Below are 12,343 nucleotides of genomic sequence, written 5' to 3' on the forward strand. Positions count from 1 at the left end.
TGTTGTTGTCCATACATGAGTGCAAATTGTGTTGCACATATGCCAAACAAGCAGATAGACAGACAGACCGACATTCATACATACACTTGTACCAAAAACAGACAGACAGACAAACAAACAGGCGTTTATTCATGTGTCCAAAAGTAGAGAAAATAATAAATTTACGGGCAATTGAAATGGCAGGCCCAGACACAACAAACAGACACTCATTCGTACATGGATTCACAACTGGACAGATGTTACAAAGGCAGACACACTATCTCATGTGGGAGGAGCAGTGGATGAAAATGAATAACTTTAACAGAAAATGTGAGAAATGTTGAATGAATGGCAAAAGGGAGTGAAAACTAGCAACAAATCTAGACCATGTATTCTACAAATGCAGCAACAACGTTAACAAGAAGAACAAACAAACAACAGCATCCGACTGACCGAGTGACTGCCTGCCTTAAAACTTTGACAACATCACAACAGACATACACACACTCAGTCTCATACACAAGACACACTGGTCTAGATAAAAATGCTCTATGATGATTATTACTATTATTTTTATTACCATGGCCAAATGCCATCATTTTTATAAGATTTTATGTCGTTAATTTTTTCCACTTGCTTTTCTTTCTTTTTCCGGTTTGTTGGCCATGGCGTATAATAAAGGCAATTTCAAGATGTAGAAATGGTAAATAACAACAACGCAAACAGCTTCAATACACTTTGTCTATCTTTAAGCTCTGTCATTTATCATTCTTGCTTAGGATTCCCTATACTTAGAAATTCTCTACAAAGAATTGGACCATCCAAGAAATTATGGTTTCTACTGATAAGGGAAAACATGGACAAACAAAACACACCCACACACTCCTACACTTGCTACATTGCGAAGCAGTAGCAAAATTGTAAAATTGTTTATATGTCACTTAAGTCGAAGTAATCAAAAGAAAATCCTTGTCATAAATTTTTATTAAATTTCTAATAAATATTCATACGGCAAAAAGAAACGGGGCTTACCTTGAGGATTTTATGACCTAATCTAGGGGTCAATGAATTGGAAATTCCCATTTGGACAAGCCGTACTGCATATTAAAGTGAATGCTCGAAAAAAAGTGTAAATGAGAGTTTACATTTTCACTTAATGACAATTTTGCGTGTTGTCATTAAGTATACTTTTATTGTTGAAAGTTTTAAGTTCTGCAATAAAAAATAAAAAATTTGGATTGGAAATAATTGCCTGGAAATTTTAACACAACTCCGCATACAGTATTGAAAGAAATACTACCTAAAATTTTAAAACAGTGTCTGAAAAGTGTTTAGGGGCCTACATATGTGGAAATTGCGGGCATGGAATAAGAAGACTGCAGTCCCCCTGCACTTGGTGCCGTATGGGAAGAAAGATACCAAGCAACGGCACTGACCGGCTTTAACATTACAAAGCCCAGGACTTATATATCTTGGTGCCTCTTTCATATCACTTGGATACTGACCTCCCCGTTGTGTCACCTGGGGAGATGGCTTTAAAAATCGCTAAATGTAGTGAAGAATGTTAAAAATTTGGGTTGGGGTTGGGCTAGAACTATGAAAAAACAAGAAAAAAAACAAGTTATACCTTCCACCACGAGTTGTGTTGAAGTAAAATGGAACAATTGGTTTGCTTTCGTTTATGAAGAAGGCTAAATACCAAATTTCAGCAATTTCAAAATACCAAAATTCGGGAGCTACCGTTCTATGGGGGATATATTTAAACTCCGATCTATACCGACAAATTTCTGGCGGAAAGTTTTTAGACTCAAAGAATACTAAACACCAAACTTCCGATATTTCGGTAAGATAATGTGACTAAAACCTTCAATATACCGAAAATCAAGAGGTACGCTTCTATGGGGGATATAGGAAGCCGTGGACCTATACTGACAATTCTCTTCTGGAATATTTTATAAACCCGTGGAAGACTAAATAACAAATTTCAGTTATTTCGGTGGAATATTGACGTCACATCCTTCAGAATTAACAAAATCGTTCTATGGGAGCTATATCGAAACGTGGACCTATACCGACGAATTTCAGTCGGAAAGATTTTTACCTCCAACGTAGACTAAATACGAAATATCAGCCATTTTGGTGGCTGATTTTCGGTATTTTGAAGGTTGCGGCTACAAACCTTCAAAATATCGAAAGTCGGGATGTACCATTCTATAAGGGCAATATGAAGGCGTGGACCTATACCTAAAAATTTCTGGTGGAACGTTTCGTACCCCCAGCGAAGACTACATACCAAATTTCAGCCATTTCTGTAGAATATTGAGGCCACAACCTTCAAAATATCGAAAATTGGGATCTACCGTTCTATGGGGCTATATGTAGGCGTGGACGTATACCGACAAATTTAGAGGGAAAAGTTGAATACCCCCAACGAAGGCTAAATACCAAATTTCAGCCATTTCGATGGATTATTGTGGTCACAACTTTCAAAATGCCGGAAATCGGGAGGTACCGTCCTATGGGGGCTATATTAAGGAGTGAACCGGTACCGAAAAATTTCTGGGAGAAAGTTTTATTCCCCCAACGAAAACTAAATACAAAATTTTAGCCATTTCGAAGAAATATTGAGGCCACAACCTGCAAAATACCGGATATAGGGAGGTATTGTTCTATGGGGGCTATATGAAGGCGTGGACCTATACCGACAAATTTCATATGGAAAGTTTTGTACCCCAAATGAAGACTAAGTACAACATTTTAAAAATGTCGGTGGAATATTGATGCCACAAACTTCAAAATACCGGAAATCCGGAGGTACCGTTCTTTGAGGGCTATATGAAGGCTTGAGCCTATACCGAAAAAATCTGGGGGAAAGTTTTCTACCCCAAATGAAGACTAAATACCAAACTTCAGTGGCTTATTGTGGCTTCAAAACACCGAAAATCGGGAGGTACCGTTCTATGGGGGCTATATAAAGGCCTGGACCTATACCGACAAGATTCTGGGGGAAAGTTTTATACCCTCAAGGAAAACTAAATACAAATTTTCGAAAATTTCGGTGTGATAATGAAGCTAAAACCTTCAAAATACCGAAAATCGGGAGGTACGTTTCTATGGGGCTATATTAAAACGTGGACCGATATAGCACATTTGCAATACCAAACATCCTAGGAATAGTAGAAACTTCTATACCAAATTACAAAGCTCTATCTTAAAAATTGCGGACGGGCGGACATGGTTATATCGGCTTAGAATTTCACCCTGATCAAGGATATACATACATATACACAGCGGAAGTTTTTGTGAATTCTGAAACAGCAATATTCAGAGATGAGAAAAATCGAAAAACAAGAAAAAATCGCTGTAGAGATTTTTAAATAAATCGCGGTCAAAATTCACATTTTTAGGTGTTTTTTAGGTTTTTACGATTTTGCTTGGAAACCACAAGTCCAATCGAAATGGAGCTAAAGAGAATGTTGTAGCTGTGAAAATTCTCTAGAGGATTGACGGTTATCATTTGTTCCCAGCCAGTACCATTTTTGAGATAAAGAAGCTCAGTTTACATTTTTTTTTTGTTTTTTTGTTAGGGTTTCGCGATTTTGCTTTAATACGGTAAGTCTTATCGATATGGGACCTGAGAAAATTTTAAAGCTGTGAAAATTCTCAACAAGACTGGATTAAGTAACCTATTCTAAGTTGTACCATTTTTTTAGATATATAAGTTTAAGTTGGGAATTTGCAGTCATGACATTGTTTTATAAGGGGGCGATACAGAATTGAATTTGAAACCGACGAGAATACCATAAAGGTCAATCTTGTAGAGAATTTTCATAGCTACAACATTTTCTTTAGTCCCATTTTGATAGGACTTGCGGTTTCTAAGCAAAACCTAAACAATCCCTAAAAATGTCAACTTAAATCGCGATTTATTTAAAAAGCGCTCCGGCGATTTTTTTTTTCCTCATCTATGAACATTGTAGTTTCAGAATCCGCAAAAACTTCCAAGGTGTAAGTAAGCACCTTCCATATAAAATTGTTTCAAGAGCACCGTGTGTGTTACAAACGGAATTTCAAATTTAATTATACCCTCCATATTATGGTGGAGGGTATAAAAACAAACCCCTCTAAAGTTGACGACCCCCCATAAATATTAAAGACTGTACTCCAGGCAACATTAGCCCGCTATTGGAAGGCCATAACCGCCTATGTTTTAGGGGTCAGTAATGCTCATTTTGAGTAGTGGCACTCGGTCCTCGTGAACGACCAGAGAGGTACAGCGATGGCCGAGCAGACTGATAGCTCTACGTTTTGCACGGTCAATGTGGACGACCCTACCAGAATTAGCGGGGAGTGCCACAATTCGCCTGACATAACTATCACGTCACCTGGTCTTACAAACGACCCGTGGTCTCTCTTGGGTTAGACCATCTACCCATAACTGTATCCATCAGTAGACCGCCCGACTTCAACACCTCCTAACGCCGCACTTTCATCAATCATGGACACGATAATTGGTCTAGTTTTAGAGAGTTCACTAATCAACGCTTCAGAGATCCGCCCATCCTTCTGGTGTTCGTGTAGCAGCAAGGACGTTCCAAGACATCATCACTGCCGCAAACGCTTGTAACATTCCTGCTGGTCGAATACCCAAAGTGAGACCAAATTTCCCAGCAGAGGAGACGGATAAGCAAACGAGCGTGATTAGCTTCGTCGTACCTCCCTGAGTCAGGGAGCTGACACTGGAAGTTAACAGGTTGGTCGGTGAACATAAGCGAAACAAGTGGTTAAATTATCTAAAGAGTTGAAACTTGAATAAATGAATTGTGGGCAACGGTTATGTCACTCTTGAACACTGGAGGGAAGGAAGATATGACCTCAGCTACATTTAGCTACGTTACGCTGACTGATCCGAAGAGGTGCGCAAGCTATTTCAAACGACAGTTTGTCGATCACCTCGGAGTGACAGGGCGAAGAGTAAAGTACTACGTCGCATCAGGTCTCGTTCTGCCAGGGATGAACCGCCACCATTTCCAGTGGAAGATGTTGCAAATATCATCAGGAACGCTAAATCAACTGGCAAGGTTTCCAAGCTGTTTGAGGACATCGAGCAGACTATTCTAACACCAATATTGAAATGTTGGATAATCAATTCCCTGAAGTAATTGTTTAAAGGCTGAACTCATTTTTTCGCCACATGAACTGTAGAGATAAGCACTGCGTTGAATGTCACGGCAGCAGAATTCCGATCACCAACTACCATAAGATTCTTGGGGTCACATTCGACCCCAGATAAAGAAACATAGTTCACTACATATAACGCGATAGATCGGTCTGTGGTAAGCTAAGTGGCCTCAGTGTGGTCCTTGAACAAAAGTGCAACAGAAGCAAAAAATATTCAAACCTGACAGAATGCAGCCCTGAGAACTGAAACGGCGTGCTTCCTCATTTCCTCAGTGGACCAACTTCATGAGGATATAAAGATTCATCCAGTACAGCAACACATATGGTGGATAGGATAAGATTTTCTACAACCTTATAAGAGAAAATCATCAGATGTTATGAAATTTATTAAAGTTAATTTTTAATTTCATAATATTTCTTCTTTAGCCGATAGTCTTAGATGCTAGTGCTATTTTTATATAATTTTATTGTAATTTTTTATCATAATAAATATTTGAAATAAATAAAATAATATTTCGATTTCTAAATATAAAAGACAAAATACATTTAAAAAAGTATCTGCCGACAGAGATATACCCTCAGCCTGCGTGGATTGGAATACTTTTTTTCAAAACAAAAAAACAAAAAAACACCATATGTATTTAGGGAGTTTTCAAAAAGTATGGATGGGATAAAAGCTCAAAAATTTGCGGGAAAATCGATCGATAGCCTACAAAAAACATAATATCGCTGTAAACAGAGAAAACCTTCGGTAAAAATGTCGAAAGGATCCTCGAACAGACCCTTAACCACACAAAAATGTTAAACATTTGTGTGGGTGGTACCACAAGGATTGGATAGATAGGGCCCAAATTTGAACATATACTAAGTTTCGAATATTTTCGAACTTTTGTGGGAGAGGTACCGGAAAGAGTGGACCTATAAGCACCACCTTCGAATTTCATCTAATATTCGAAGAAAGGACTTTCCCCTGAAAAAATTACATCCGTAATTGAGGCAGCGAATGCAAGTTGCTTCAACAACAAGTAAGTACGTATCAGTCAGCTGTGCTGACGGAGAAATACCCTCAGCCACTGACCAAGAAAAACAACAAAACCAAACAAACACAATAATTATGCCGTATATAAAATATATTGATTTTATATCACGAGTTTGTTTTAAAATCTGTAGGTACCGTAACGTGGGTTTATACCAAATCATTGACATTCTCGTATACCAAACATTATTGGCAACCAAACTTCCTCATAAAGGACTCAAAATACTAAATTACGAGTATGTTAAAATAAGTTTGAAAGAAATTTTTGAAAAAGTTTTTGAGTTATCCGGCACAATATCCGACAGGGTTTTGAAGCTTTTGGGTCATTATCTTAGGAAGTATTGACTCACTTCGGAGCAAAATGTACCATTGTAAATGAGGCCGCTCCAACAATCTACTGAAAATGAGTCAAAACGATGCGAGAGGAGTTCCTAAACTTCACTTTATCCGAATTATGTGTGGGAGGTACTCGAAAGAGTGGACCGATACAATCCATATTCCAACCTGATACATGACTGCATGAAATATCACGATGTGCAAAGCCTGCACCAATCAGAAATTCCCTGCGAGGATTATCTTGCGGATTTGCCATTTTGGTTGGTGCCGTCAGGGTTTCTTGGAACTTTTAGGCCAATATCTCAGGAAGTATGAACTTCCGCAAGAAAAAAATTGTACCGTCATAAAGGGAGCCGCAAGGAAAACTTACTGAAAAAAATTGCAAAACCATCCGAGAGGAGCCCTTAAACTTCACTTTATCCGAATTTTGTGTGGGAGGTACCCGAAGGAGTGGACATATATAGTTCATATTCAAACCAGATCTATATCTGGAAGGAATAATACGATGTGCAAATTTTTGACCAAATCGATTGCTCCCTTCGAGAGTTATCGTTCAGACCAATTTACAGAAAATTTTTGAACTCTTGTGGGGGAGGTACCAGAAGGAGTGGACCGATATGGCACATCTTCGAACTTAAACTAAGTTTGGACAACATATTACGATACCCAAAATTTTTTCGAATCGGTTGAACTGTTCGAGAGTTATCGTGCGCACAAGCCAGACAGACAGACATTTTTCGTATCAAAGTGTATATACCATTCTAGCCTAAAGGCTGAGGGTATACAAATCAAAGTGATTCGAGAGCAGGTCTTAAAGTGAATTTATCCAATATTTTGTGTGGGAGGTACCCGAAGGTGTGGACAAATATAGTCCATATTCGAACCTATCTATATCGGTTAGTCTATTCTATCAAATTTTCAGATCGAATTCTTCAAAAAAATCACAAGGTTTTCTATAACCTTACAAGAGAGAACCATTGGCGAACAATTGATTCAATAAATCATTTTACTTTTGTCATACAAGCTGCTAAAAATAATAAATAAAATAAAATTTATTAAAGTTACTTTTTAATTTGATAAAATTTGTGGTGTATTAAATTTCGATTTCTAAAATTAAAGACAAGAGACATTTTGATCTAAATATTTATACAATTTTGATGCTTTACTCAATACGTTTAAAATCTGCTGGCTGGGTTTCGCCTAAGCTAGTTACCCCTCTTTAGGGTGTTAGGAGTGATGGTATTTTATTTTACTTTTTAACTAATTGTTTATTTTTTCTCATTATAAAATTCAATTACCCTTCATAACTCCATGCAAATGCAATAAGTAACTCTATGAAAAGTTTCCTTGCTAAATTTGACACAAAACTACCTGACTTTCCGGCGAATGTTGCCAAAAATATCTAACGATGTTTTGCTTTCATTTTCCAGTTCTAATTTTCTAAAAGCTCAAAGTAAATATTTGTTGTTTACATATTGGCTGTCGCATAGCAGTTGCTGTTGATTTCGTTGCTGCTACTACAGCGGTCGTTGTTGTTGTTAATGTGGTTGTAGCTGTCGTTGTTATTGTTGATTTTACCTGTAATTGACTTAAGCGTTTTGTTTATTTTTTATTTTCGTTTTCGCTTTCGTTTCATTTACGCGGTAATTAAATTAGATTTTTATTGAAATATTTAAAGTTAATTAGGATCGAATTTTTTTATGTTTTTGGTTCGCACAAGATTCTTATTTAAACAAAAGTCGTTTATTTGTTTGTTTGTTTGTGTATTTTGGCATTTTAATCAAACATACAAAAAATCAATTAAACAACAATTAACACCAATTATATAGCGATGGTGGCTATTATTAACCCATTCCGAGACGTGGTGGAGTTGTGGTAATTTCAGATTGAATAAAAAAATTGCATATGATTGTTTATTTGGGTTGTAATTTTGCAGAAAATCTCTTGATTTTTATACAAAACATTGGATAAAAGTAGAGTCCATCTTTAACATACAGCACTAGTCCAGTCAAAATAGGCATGCGTATAAGGAGCAAATAGCAAACATTCGCACAAAGCTGTATTTTGGTGGAAAGCTAGAGTTTGCCATTAGAAGTATTGTCCTGAAAGTTCACATCGATCCCATGTGTGTAATCGAAGTTATTCAGGGTCAAAGGTAATTTTTTGGTGGCCTTATTCAGTTTTTTTATTTTTCTCAAAAACGGTGAGTAGTAATCCGCGTAAGAACATCATAAGACGGACCGGTTAAAATAACAACGCCAATGTGTTAGGCATTTACATAAGCTTTCAAAGTATACCCACTTTGCAGTAACCGATTCACTAGAACGGGTCAAATAACCGGCGATCCTAAAATTAGGGATCTTGAAGCGTATTTATAAATTGCGATTGGATGATTTTTACAACGAAATTTGACCGTACCATAATTTTAATATGAATAAAATACTTACCTTTAAGGACATAATAAAGTATTTATTCGTAACACACAAAAATTCCACTTACCTAAAAGTAGATCATAAAAAAGTAATTATTATCCAACATATAAAATGTAAGTTATATGATTACACTATGCAACACTGAAAATGCAAACAACTTCTAGTTTGCATTTTTTCGAATTACATATTGAGACTACAAAAACCCTAATACCGGTTTGTCCTGTCAGATCCAGTTCGGATTTTATAGCCTAATCTAAACCGGGCTAAGACTATAGTTTTTTGCATTTATCGAGCCCTAAACTAGAAGAACTTATCTCTTAAATAGACCACATAAGAAAAACTACACCTAGGTCATCAAAATCGATAAAATATAGAAAATTGTATATAATTGCTGAACTTCTGGTCAGTAGCAGATAAGCTATTGGGTGTTGAACCAAGTAACCTTTTGCCAAACTGTTTCAAATAATGTTCTCAGCAATTCTTCAGAACATTCTGAAACTCTAAAATGCTTACTTCATGTTGTTTCAGCGGTATTTTGCATCATATCTTTTACAACGCGTATTTCAAACACAGTTCACACCAACAGTTTATTCTCGCATTTCGGATTTCACCTTTTGACTTATTTAATAAATGGTCGTTGAAAAATATACTGAAGACAACGTGATAGAGGCATTTTACAACAATGACATGTTCTGAAGAGTTGTATATTACATTCCAGGGAATATTCCTAAAGAACACATTAAGAAAAAATTAGCGGTTTTGGAGATATGGTGCGAAATGTATACAATTTATAGAAATTTTTGATATTTTATACAATTTGAGGCAATGAATTTAGTTTTTCGAGTTCATTACATACATACATACATACGTACATACATACATACATACATACATACATACATAATACATACATACGTACATACATACATACATACATAATACATACATACATAAATATGTTCCCACAACATCCCCGAAGGGACATTTTTGCCCTTATCTACAAATTGTCTACAGAGGTCAGATGAAGATTTACATAGGTTTCCGAGATATAGCCCGGAATTGTTTTAAAAAGACAATATTTAACCTCAGCTCACATTGTTTGTACAAGATAACATTAAAATTGTTGCACAGTTTTCGATTGTTTGAGTGGAGTATTCCCCCATTGGCTCAACTTCATTTATTACCCTCTATTACAGCGACGGTATATGGTAAAAACCAAAAAAGTGTTACAATCGACGAATCCGAGTTTCACCATTTCAGAATTCGAAAACTGTTGACATATTATATATAATATGGTTGGATTTCTTTAAAATAAAGTGTTTTAGGAGGGATCTCACAATATCAAAAATTAAAAAAAATTTACGTGGAAGCTGTGTTGGAATCAATGTAGACAAATGGTAAAAATGGTTTGAAGCCAACAGGTTGTTTATCTTTCCTACCGATTTCTGTCTTAATTTTAAGTTTTATAGAGCTAGGCTAAAAAAGAGCCAAAGAATACTCCATGGGGAACATGATACTAGTGTATGATTCTTTTATATATTCCATGCATCCACCTAAAATTATGCTGACATTTTGTAGTCTGAATTTCGTGGTTTTTTGATTTTTATACCCTCAGCCTTTAGGCTAGAAGTTTGTTGGAACGAAATGTGCTTCTGACAATATGGAGTCGATTTAGCAAAGTCCGTCCGTCTGTCTGTCTGGCTGGTGCGCACGATAACTCTCAAACGGATGAACCGTTTTGGTCCAAAATCTATCGAAATATTTTGTCCAAACTTAGTTCAAGTTCGAAGATGGGCCATATCGGTCTAATCCTTCAGGTACCTCCCCCACAAAAGTTCAAAAATGTTCGGAAAATTTGTGCGCACGATAACCCATGAAGGGAGTGGCCGAATTGGTATATACTTTGCCCATCCTAATATATCTACCAGGTATAGATCAGGTTCGAATATGGACTATATTGGTTTACTCCTTCGGGTACCTCCCACACACAATTTTGGATAAGTTCACTTTAAGGCGTCCTCTGGAATTACTTCGATTTTTGTTGAAGCGACTTTCATTCGCCACCTCCATTTCGACGGTAAAAGTTTTTTCAGGGACAAATTCATATTTCTTGCGAAAGCAGCCCAATAGGTGTAAAAACCCTCTATGTCACCATATGTGGCGGCCGGAAAATTCGCCTTCGTCATATTTTGTCCAAATTTAGTTTCATGGGGCAATACCACAACTTCCGGCACTTCTCCCCAATATTTAAAAATTTCACTAGAGTGGTAGGACGATTTCTCTAAAATGGTAGGACGATTTCTCTTGAACGGGACAACCAATTTGGTCCAAACATTGGATCTCACAATATTTTGTCAAAATTTAGTTTAACTTCTAAAATCCCATATCGGTCCTCCCTAAGGGTACCTCCCCCACAAAAGTTCAACTTTTGTGTCTTAGTGCAGTTAATTCCCAGTCGCAGTTAATTCCTAGTCGCAAGTTCAAATGTCCAAAAGGCGCACAAAATTCTGAAGTGGCCGTAAATACATTCGATCTGTCCGTAAATGAAAGTTTCAATTCTCATTGGCTGAGGGTATATCTCTGTCGGCAAAGCCGACTGACACTTTTTTACTTGTTTTAATAGTCATTCAATTTCCTTTGAACCCCGCGAATTAGTTTTTTTAGTTTTTTCTTATGCGACAGATATAATGAGCGCTTCCGCGTTCAAATCCATCCACTAGAACGAAAATCGAATGTGGAGTCACATCAGCGGTTCTAGACGAATTGGTGTATATTGAAGTATTTTTGACATCAATATTGAAAGAGATTGATTCGCTGTATTCAAAAACGGATGCGCAGCAACTGATTTTAAGTAATTCACGAATGACAGGCTTTTAATTTTCACATTTTCTGAATGATTTTTATTTCAATATTACTATTAATTTCCTATCCTTATAAGTTATCACAGTATGCAGTTAAGCTTTCGTGATGTTAAACCTTATTTCTTGATGAAGTCTTAGCATAATACATTAATTATTGCATGGAATTTTAGCGAAATATATGGAGAACTCCCAAATATTTTTTTGTAATTTTTCTATTCAAACCAAAAATATATTTGAAATAATATTCTAACAAAACGGGTTTCCCCTTTAATTGTTGCTGTAATATGCATAATATAAATAAAATCTTTTTAATTTTGGTTTCATATTTTTCTACTCGTTACCTAAATTCTGTACGGATTTTAATCTATTTTTTTTTTTTGGGTTTATACGAAAGAACTCTGAAGTTATATAATTTAGATTTGGCCCAGATTTCGTTTTTTTATAATTTAAATTTGTTTAAATGAAATTGCAAAAGAATTTTTGTTGTTACCGTATATATCTATATATATAAAATAGAA

The 12,343-nt window shown here is 36.2% G+C and overlaps 1 protein-coding gene across 3 annotated transcripts in view; it reads right to left on the minus strand.

Moving 5' to 3' along the window:
* LOC141389508 (patj homolog) overlaps positions 1–12,343 on the minus strand; it is a 460,965-nt gene that overhangs the window by 291,971 nt on the left and 156,651 nt on the right. Inside the window, exon 4 of one of the 3 annotated variants that reach the window (XR_012409108.1) lies at positions 8,980–9,031. The exons of the other annotated variants lie outside the window; for them this stretch is intronic. The gene's annotated coding sequence lies outside the window, so the exon portion shown is untranslated. The remainder of the gene's footprint in view (positions 1–8,979; positions 9,032–12,343) is intronic. 3 annotated transcript variants of the gene reach the window in all.

Source organism: Musca autumnalis, unplaced genomic scaffold (genome assembly GCF_047663935.1).
Source record: "Musca autumnalis isolate F117 unplaced genomic scaffold, ASM4766393v1 scaffold_1, whole genome shotgun sequence".
NCBI lineage: Eukaryota > Metazoa > Arthropoda > Insecta > Diptera > Muscidae > Musca > Musca autumnalis.